At 34.4% G+C, this 9,995-nt stretch overlaps 1 protein-coding gene and 1 pseudogene across 1 annotated transcript in view; one reads left to right on the top strand and one right to left on the bottom strand.

Moving 5' to 3' along the window:
* Positions 1–9,995, bottom strand: part of LOC145261136 (carbonic anhydrase-related protein 10-like) — a 1,563,849-nt gene that overhangs the window by 261,535 nt on the left and 1,292,319 nt on the right. The window lies entirely within an intron of this gene.
* On the top strand, positions 6,408–6,526 carry LOC145261437 (5S ribosomal RNA; annotated as a pseudogene).

The raw sequence follows: 9,995 nt of genomic DNA, 5'->3' as shown, positions 1-9,995 counted from the left end.
CCAAGTACATTAATATGCTAATTCAACATTTTCCTCCCAACTTTGGCCAGAATTTGGATGATAATCCCATCTTCATGCAGAATAATGCTCTGATTCACACAGCTGGCAATGTCAAGCGGTTCCTTAAAAAGCATGATATTCCGTGTTTGAATTGGTCTGCATGATCTCCGGACCTCAATCCTATCGAAAACGTATGTCATTACATCAAACAACAGCTACGCAATGATAAAATTTCAAATCTAAAAGTACTTTGGACAATAAATAAAGATATATAGGATGCCCTGGCGGAATGGTTAATTGTAGGTATAGACCGATTCATACACTCCAAAATATTCCTGCGAAAAGCTAACAGCCAGCTGCGGTTCTCTCCAGAATATGATACTGCTATTGCGCACAGAAATCACTTTTGATTCCAACGTAATACATGTACTGAGACTAAAGCCGCGTTCAGGACTGCCAGCAACCACTGTAAAAGAATAATAAAGAACGTGAGAGAGTTATATGTTCAGTCCGTTAAATCTAAAGTAGCTGAGCAGCGGGTTGGTTTCCACCAGTTTTGGCAAATAGCAAATAGGCTTCTGAACAGAAGCGTGTGCTCTATCCCAACCATTATTAATGGACATGAGGTAATCTCGTCAGCATCAGACAAAACCAGACTCTTTGCCAAGAACTTTGAAACTAATTCTACCCTATGTGACCAAGGCCGTCAACACCCCTTATTTCCGCCTGTATCATGCGACATACAGATATCTGTGCGTATCAAGCTAGTCAAAAACCTTGATTCCAGTAAAGGGACTGTCCCTGCCGGCATTCCAATTATAGTGCTGAAAAACCTTTTACCAGAAATAGCTCTCATACTTACGAACTTGATTAAGCGTTCTCTTAAGGATAATTGCTCCCCAAACACTCTGAAAAATCTCATTAGGATGCCATATATTTAAAAATTCTAGTGATCGATCATATTCTTCTTAGTACAGACCTGTTATATCGTGGGATGCGTTGAATCAATATAACATAAAATATCTCACCATAGGGAGTCCAGCCTTTTTTTTGGGTATGTTTGCAGCTCATGGTGAAAGAACGTAATACTTATGAACAAATAAGAAACCACTCACTGTTATATAACGATATAAGTTTATTATGATGACACGCACACACACACGTAACGACAATTGAAACATAATAGATGAATGTTAGAAGTTCAAATATGATGGAACAAACAAGAATGATGTTCATCTCGCCATTTTCAAAGTCACTCCGTTTTATCTTTCATTGTCTCTACTCCCAGTTGTTGATCTTGCGAGAAGTCCCGAGATGTTCAAGTTCAAGACTTCGGATAAAGGGAGGCAACTTCTCCCAAAGAAGTAAAGAGTTACTCCCCTTTGCATTATACTTTTGTTTCGTCCTGGCAAGACCAATTAGGCTCCCGCACGTCATGAGTAAGTTGCTGGAACCGGTGTAAAATAGACAAGTAGTCAACCACCTCAGCAAAAATAAACTTCTTAGGGACATGCAATATTGTTTCCGTTCTGCTAGATCTACAGGTCTACTTCATAAAATCTCCAGTTACGGTATAGCTGGAAATGTTTTCTCAATTAATCAATCATTTCTGTCGGATAGGTTCATAAGAGAAGTGGTTGCTGGGCAGAAATGAGAAGCTCACAGTATTAATGCTGGAGTCCCTAAGGGGTTCATCCTAGACCCAACTCTCTTCCTGATCTACAATAATGATCTTCCAAATCACATCCTAAGATCATTCGTTCACATTTATACTGAAGACACTACCATCTATGGCAACACACCAAAGATCGTAAATGACAAGTTCTTTTCGTCTCTCTCTCTCTCCTCTGATCTTGAGCACGTGGTACAATGGAGAAAGAGGTGGCTGGTTAATTTTAATGCATCTAAAACCAAGCTTCTATATTTAAATCATCAACGTTCTGATCCCCATCTGGAATTAATTGAAATGAACGACTCTTATCTTGGTGAGACTCCATCTTTTGACAAGCTTCTGGGCTTGACCTTTACTCCTGATCTGAAGTGGAACACATATATCAAATCCATTGCCGAGGTCGCTGGAAAAATGGTAGAATCCTTCTACCGCTCCAGTAGATATCTCACCCATGATGCAATGCTCTACCTATATAAAAGCCAGGCACAGCCAATGATGGAGTACTACTTCCACATCTGGACAGGAGCTGCTAGAAGCAGCTTATCCTGCATTGAAGAAGTTCAAAATAGACTTCGTAGCTTAGTAGGGAATGCCCTCCTCTAGCCCAAAACACTTTCAATAATTTCCCACACTCTTTATCTGTGCCTAAACCTAAACGTGGATTCCACGAACAAAACTTCTTTCTTAGAACTGCACACCTGTGAAATTCTCTTCCGATTGCCTGCTTTCCAGCTGACTACAATATGGTTGTCTTCAAGACCAACGTAAACAAGTTCTTGATGAACCGCCCCCCTAAGTAATCCAATTCACAACATTTCCACTACTTAGGTTTACTACGCTATAATCCCATTGAGTAATGTATACCCACAAACCCTTATCCCTGAATGGCCCCCGGGCCTTGATAAGTGGTGATTCCTATGTAAAAAAATGCCCTTTCACCGGAGTATTGTCATAGACTAATTCAAGGAATGTCCCCCAAAAATGCTGACTGTCCAATTGCAGAAGAGCTATGCTACGAAATATTAGCTGGTCATTGTGTTCTTGTTTTATGTGTGTTACCTAAATATTCTAAAGTAACATTTAAATAACAATTTTCCATTGTTCAGTGTTTCTTTTGCCTTCGCGATTTAAAGCCAATTTTTAAATTTACGTGAAAATTAAAATACTCAAACTAAAAGTCAAATATTAACAGGTAAAATTATAAAGAATTCAAAGGCAACTCAAATTAGGTATAGGCTGTTTAAACAGTTACATTCAATTTAGTTTAAATTCGCGGTATTAAAACAATGACAAGTGCGATATTTCTGTTTGGCGAAACCATATATATATATATATGTGTGTGTGTGTGTGTGTATGTGTATCATGCATATATCATCATATAATGATTAGATCACTCTGACTGACGTAAAAACATTTAAAATAAAATTTTTAATTTCAACGTTATTTCACGCGGTTTACGGCAGCCTAATGGATACGGTCTTTTTAATTAAGCCAGAGGTGGCTTGTGTCGCCGGTTCGAATCTATCGACTGGTGTCAATCGTGCTATCATGCACTGAAGATTCCCGAAAGGATTAAACGCTAGTGTCAACAGGTATTTAATAATTATTGTAGAAAATAATTTATATATATATATATATATTTAATTATATATATATATATATATATATATATATATATATATATATATATATATATATATATATATAATAACTGGGCACTTTATTTTTTGCAAGATCACCAAAAGTTGAGTAACGTTGAACTTGGCCAAATACCAAATCTGTTATCATCTGGGAATGCAAGGTGTCGTTTGTATGAAACATACCGTTATAATTCAACTTCTTTAAAATATCGTGTACACAAACATATATGATTTCCATGATAAAATGTCGCAGTTGACATACCATATGGTGCAATGAAAAGAGCGGCTTTGTTATTGTATCATAATTATTCGGACTATTGTTCTCACCCTGAATGTTTGTCTCGCAACGTTTCGACCGGTGTAACTTCCGTTATTAAATGAGAGTTTTGCTCGGAATTCCGTACACATTTCCAAATTCGACAAAAAGATTACTGAGTTCGTCAAGACACACATGAAGAATGGCGGTTACATCAGACGTGGCGTTGTATAACTAACGTCCAAGTTAACAGTAGTTCGAATATTTGAACTTATCAATCTTTATCTAAACAATTCCGCAACCTTAAAACAAAGGTTAGTTAGTATTCTGTGTGATTTATGAATGTTTTCCCAACGCCTTTTAATTTTACATGTTTAATTAGATTCAAATAACAATTAAAAAAAGAAGAATTTAAGCAATAAGCTTAAATCTAAATGTCAAAAATTTTGTTCATAAGTCGAACAGATGTTTAATAAAGTTTGATTAAATTACATTAATTTAGTATTAAATTTACCAAATTTATTTAATTGATCTTTTTCATTGTTTATTGGAGACGTCATTGCACGTCCATAAAAAGAATGTGTCTTATTCTGCTGGTCCGTCTCTTTGTTATTTTGTCCGGGTTCATTAGACTAGGTAGTTGGCTGTTTGACATGTATTTATTTTATTAGGTTGGTGCAGAAATAATTCCGTTTTTTTTATATATATACGTTGAACATAAAAAACAAGAAAAACGACATAATTTTTCCACCAACATTATATATCTAAACGTAATGAAATCATTTCCATTCCGATTGAACCTGTAACCAAATTTTAACTGAAATATAAAGGGCGTGACGTTGGCAAAGTGGTTAAAAACACGGACTAAAAACTTGAGCGCGCCTTGTTTGAATACATTCGCTCCACAAAAACACTTTCTTTTAGCATATCGACAACCTCCACTATAAATATGCGATGTCATTCTAAGAATTAATACTAACAATAAAAATATTAAGGAAACCAATGCTAAAAACAGAATCGTTAGATGCTTACAATACTAGCATTTACGCCTGGCGTTGCCCGAGTGATTAGAGGGGGATGTTTAAAAAAAAAAGCGGTCACTTTTTTTTTTAATTTTACCCGTATTACGACCCCCTTAACATTAATTTTTTTTTGCTCAAATCAAGTTATTAAGTTGGATACATGTTCAAGAAACCTATATCTAAGACTTCAAGTGTTTAGACCCAAAATTGTCGAAGGAGTTTGGTAGAGTTCTCAAAAGCCAAATTTCTGGTCGAAAACCGATTACAAAGATTTTCCAAAGTCTCAGTACCCTGTATAACAAATTTCGAGTCTGTAGACTTAAAGTTGACAGAGTTATTGCGTAGGGAAATGTACACAGACATACATACATACATACAGACAGACAGACAGACAAACAGACACTTTCACTTTTATATAGATTATCGTTTGAAGTGGAAGTTGGTTAACCTGTATCTAAATTCAAGGTCTATTCTTTTAATATAAGGTTAGTGATAAAAGTAGATAAAATGTAGAAGCCGTTTCATTGTCTAATTGTTTTACTTTGTAATACTTGCTGATTCAAGTTTTCGCCGAGATTTATTTCCAATGAATTTAATGTGTTTAAAGTTAAAAGAATGCTTATATTGTCACGCAATGGAGATTATTGCATTCAGAGAATTTCTATTTAAAAATCTCATTTATGTTCACTAAGCTTTACTAAGAATTTCACCAACGTATATCTGATGACAATTAAGGCATAGGATAGTATATATATATATATATATATATATATATATATATATATATATATATATATATATATATATATATATATATATATATATTTGCTTTTAGTATGGATTTGATTTTGTAAAATGTTATGTTTTTTTATGTTTCTTTTGTAGTTTATGATGTACTTTGTATGATTGGCATTCCTACTTTGTTTAGACTGTTGCAAATAGTTGTATAATTGACATGCGTAGGTTAAAGTTAAAGTCTGTTTATAAGAAAAAGTGTTAGGGGTATATAATGTTAGTTATTGTTTCTGGAAAATGTATGGCCTGTTTCTTAGCAATTAATATAAAATATGTGAGGTATTGCAATGTTTCCAAAGACTTTGTGATATATTTGAATTCTTCCTCCAGATCTTCTGAACTTCAGATTCTGTATGCCCGAATGAATAAACAGATTATCATGCCTATTTTTATTTTGTTATTATGGTGAGAGTAGACATTATGTAATCATTTTTGCATGTTTATCCAGAAATTACTTTTTTTAGTCTACTTAAATAGCGTTCTCTTCCATCATGATAATGCTTGTCCACACAGAGCACAAGCGAGTAAAGAACTCCCAGGAGAATTTAATTGGGAAATATTGCCTTCTCTTGCATGTTCTCCTTATTTAACCCCCTCGGACTATCGATTATCATAGAGATTACAAAACCATTTAGATGACATGAAGTTAACATAACGCGAGGAAACTGAATCTAAGTTAGATGAATATTTCCCATTGAACCTCGGAAAGTTTACAAGCGAAGAATTTATAAGTAAAATAACAAAGGTCGTTTTCTTATGAAGGAAGATTTTCAAACACACTGTTTTTCATTTTCAAGATAAAATTTTAAATCAAGAAAAGGATCTGTTGCATTGACCTTATGTCTTACCATTTAACCGTCAATCTTTATTGTCGAGTTGTTTTTAAAACTTTATAAGGGGTTACGTATTTAATGTGTTTCAGAAACGGTTTTACCAGCTGCTGGCGAATGCTACCATCCACACTGAATGCTAATTATAACCTTATGTATTCTGTGGCATCTCTATTTACTTACCTCCCCTAGTTATACGGCATAATCACGTTGACGCACCGGTTCCCGTCAGATCACCGAAGTTAAGCAACGTTGAGCCTGGTCATTACTAAAATGGGTGAACAATTTGGGAATTCCAGGTGCTGTATGTAGGAGGACGTCGACACCTCCCTGCAAAAAGTTGCAAAAACCTAACGTCGTCATCTCCCCTAACGGGGATATACATGCGACTGGGGACCGCTTGTGAATTTCATACTCCCATGAAACTTCCTCCTTCGGAGGAAGCCGGTTAAACCCTGAATAGGGTTGGTAGAGACTGCACACACACCTCCCCTAGTCGGCAGCATTATACACACAACCTGATTTTAATGTGCGGAGTTCTAGCTCCTCAAAAATAGACACTCTGTATTTAGGCTAAAATTCAAATTATCTCAGTCTAGAAAAATTTTCTTTCACTGATAAAATACAGAAATATAGTGAAATACCAGATTAGGTACTACACGTTTTATTTGAAGAAACTATTAAAAATACATTTAAAACAACTTAAGCCCAAAGGGCATCAAAATATGAAGAAAATATTGACCGTTACGTATCCTTGGACTAAAATAATAAGGTGGTATATCCTAACCCCAACTAGTATGATCTCAGACACCACGTTACCACATTTACTCTGGGAGTGATTCTACATAAAATATTCACAATTTTATTTGAAATTTTATTTTTTATAAATATATACATATTCAAATTCATTGGAGTATGATGGTTTGCCCATAACCAAAAATAAGCAGACCGATCTCGAAATAGGAGTGGAATTTAAGTAGAAGAAAAGAAAATATTGAACGAGTTTCCTGGGGCTGTATAGTGTCCTTACTTCTTCCTGTCAAAAGGAGCAACACAGTAAGATCCCTTAATTTTCTATCAGCCTGTGTAACACATCTATTGTTTTATAAATGATTTCTCTGTAAAGTGTATGCCTATTCTGCCTGTAACTTTACAAAATGCAAAGTCTTAACATAAGCGTCTTTTCTACAACCTATTTGTCTTGCTCAGTTATGTTAATAGCAATTCGGTATTCTTAAGTCACGTCGATATTGATTTGTTTTTCTAGAAACGAAAAATGGAGACTTAAAATATTATGAATTTTAACATTTTCCCTCGCCTGCAGACATTTTTATAAATAATTAATAAAACAAGGGTAAACGAAAAAACACCATTAAAGATTGATGACTTTTGTTCTGTAGTTAAATGCAAATGGCTTAGTTAAAGTCGTTTATATTTACAAAACATACAAAGATCCCAACTTAGCTAAAGGCAACATACGACTATCAATCAATGTTAAGCCTTTATTAACCTGAAACCTAACAAGAACACAATAACTGATATTCACAACATACACTAATTTAATCTGTGCGTTTTGCGACGAAAATACTCTTACAAAATTCAAGTATGAGATAACGACAAACCTAGTTTTTAATTAAGACGTGACAGACCAAAGAATATACATCTTCGAGCATTCATGGCAGACCAAAAATGCAATTTGAAACTTCAGTATGCAAGGCAAAAGAAAATTCTACATAACAAAAAGGCTTAAGTAACTGATCTATTTTGCTTTGGCATTTGACTAAGAGCAAAGTGTAGTATATATTTTGAAACTACACCTTTTCTTTGCTGTCATTATTCGATGAAGAAATGCTTATAAACTGAGGCAATTTTTAAATTTGTCCCAATCTATTGTTTTAAGTTTTAGTGAACTAGATTTTCCTACGTTAAAATAGACCTTGTGATTAACTCTGTTCCCCACCCCGAAGAAGTCAATACATAGGGACTAGTCCAAGCAAAGTTAAAAACACATTTTATCTATCCCCAGACTAGGCATATAGGCTATCTTTTTATCTATCCCCAGACTAGGCATATTATCACGAATTCCTCAGGGGCTAGTCTGATAAAATTTCATTTGATAGGAGTCAACCTGGAGCAACATTATACTTTCTACCTGTTTATACGGTTGGAGTAACAGGGAGCAGGGAGAGAATTCCAAATTCAAGCAGCCCAAAGAAATAAACTTTCAAAGAAGATAACATGATTGGCCATAACTAGAAGATCTGTTTACACACGTTACGAGTTATTCGCGACAGACGACTAAAAATACCTTTTTTCTTACTTAAAGCTTGATTAATCGATAATAATACCATTAGACACCGAGCAACTTATCTTGAAACTGCGTGAAATACAATGGCTTATTGTGAAATTAAGCAATGACCATTCTATTTCAAATAGAAGTATAACAGACACTCATACATACCGACAAGGAATCCCATCGAGTTTTGAGGACGCATTTAAGAAAAAAGGGAACTTCAGTGATGTTGTTTCATTTTCATTATCAAGCAGCCATTACGGCGATGGTCTAAAATATTCAGAAGTTAATATTTTATTCATGCACTCACATACACAAGTCCAGCCTACCGCTAGAATTATTTTATAACAGTAAAAAACGTTTTTTTTCTCCTTACTATTTTATAAATCAATTTCTTATGTTTTATACTTGTTAAATTTTTTTTACACGAAAACTTTTTACGATTTATTTATAAACATTTTTTATTTCCCTTTTCTTTTATGCAAAACATCAGAGATTGGTTCAGTATATTTTCTAAATTTATAAAAATTCAATAAAATAAACCGTGTCCTTAAATTTAAACGATATTTATAGATTCGTCAGCAGTTTAAAAAATAAGGCAAAAATACCATTGTTACGAGATTGTTAGACAAATGATGATCAATATACATACATTATAAATGTTATATTTTGGGAATTTGTCTGTTCATACACAACTAGGAACACGTGATTGGCTTAGCAAAAGCACACATTACTAAAGCAGTTGTTTTATGATCTCAATTCGAAAAAAAATTTGAAATGCGTATATTGTCAATTAGGGAGAATCATTCCCTGATTTAGAAACGCAAGCATTCGTAGGAAAACTTTGAAACAGACATTCGGATATTTCTGCATCTCATAAAGAAACTAAATGTTATCCCCGTGAAGCAGACCGCTTGAATTCTGAGAACTTACTGCAATGAATGTAGCTTATCTAATGCAGTTTTATTGATCAGCTTTAGAGTTTGTGTTAAAATGAAGAAAATCGCCCGAACCTTTATTAATCCGATGATTGTAGGATACGTAAAACCGTAGTAAAATGTTCAGATATATCGCAACACAAAGAACCAATGAATGTCGTATATGCACACGCAATGTTGCTTAAACATTATATTAAAATAATATTACGATAAACTTCAATATACAAGTGTATGGAGTTATTTGTTAAACACATTAAGCAAATTCAAACGACCGCACATGAAGAAGGTATGATGATCTGGTCGTCAACGGGTTTACTCTGAACACGTATATATTGCGATGTCGCTTTTCTGACGTGGCTTATCTTGTATATCGTATCACAGACAACCACTCGCCTGTCGTCATTGTCGCATCAACAATTCACACAGATACAGGAGGCTTATTTTAATGGATGTTTATTGGTTTTGACAAGGTTGCAACTTGCAGAGACAAGAAAGCTATAATTTTAGAGGCGTGTGAGAAAGATAGGAGATGAGAGAGAGAGAAAGAGA

The sequence above is a fragment of the Euprymna scolopes genome, chromosome 37 (genome assembly GCF_053919585.1).
Source record: "Euprymna scolopes isolate OS-2025 chromosome 37, ASM5391958v1, whole genome shotgun sequence".
NCBI classification, from domain to species: domain Eukaryota; kingdom Metazoa; phylum Mollusca; class Cephalopoda; order Sepiida; family Sepiolidae; genus Euprymna; species Euprymna scolopes.
Note: the sequence above shows the minus strand (reverse complement) of the source record. Positions and strands in the feature narration are given on the sequence as shown.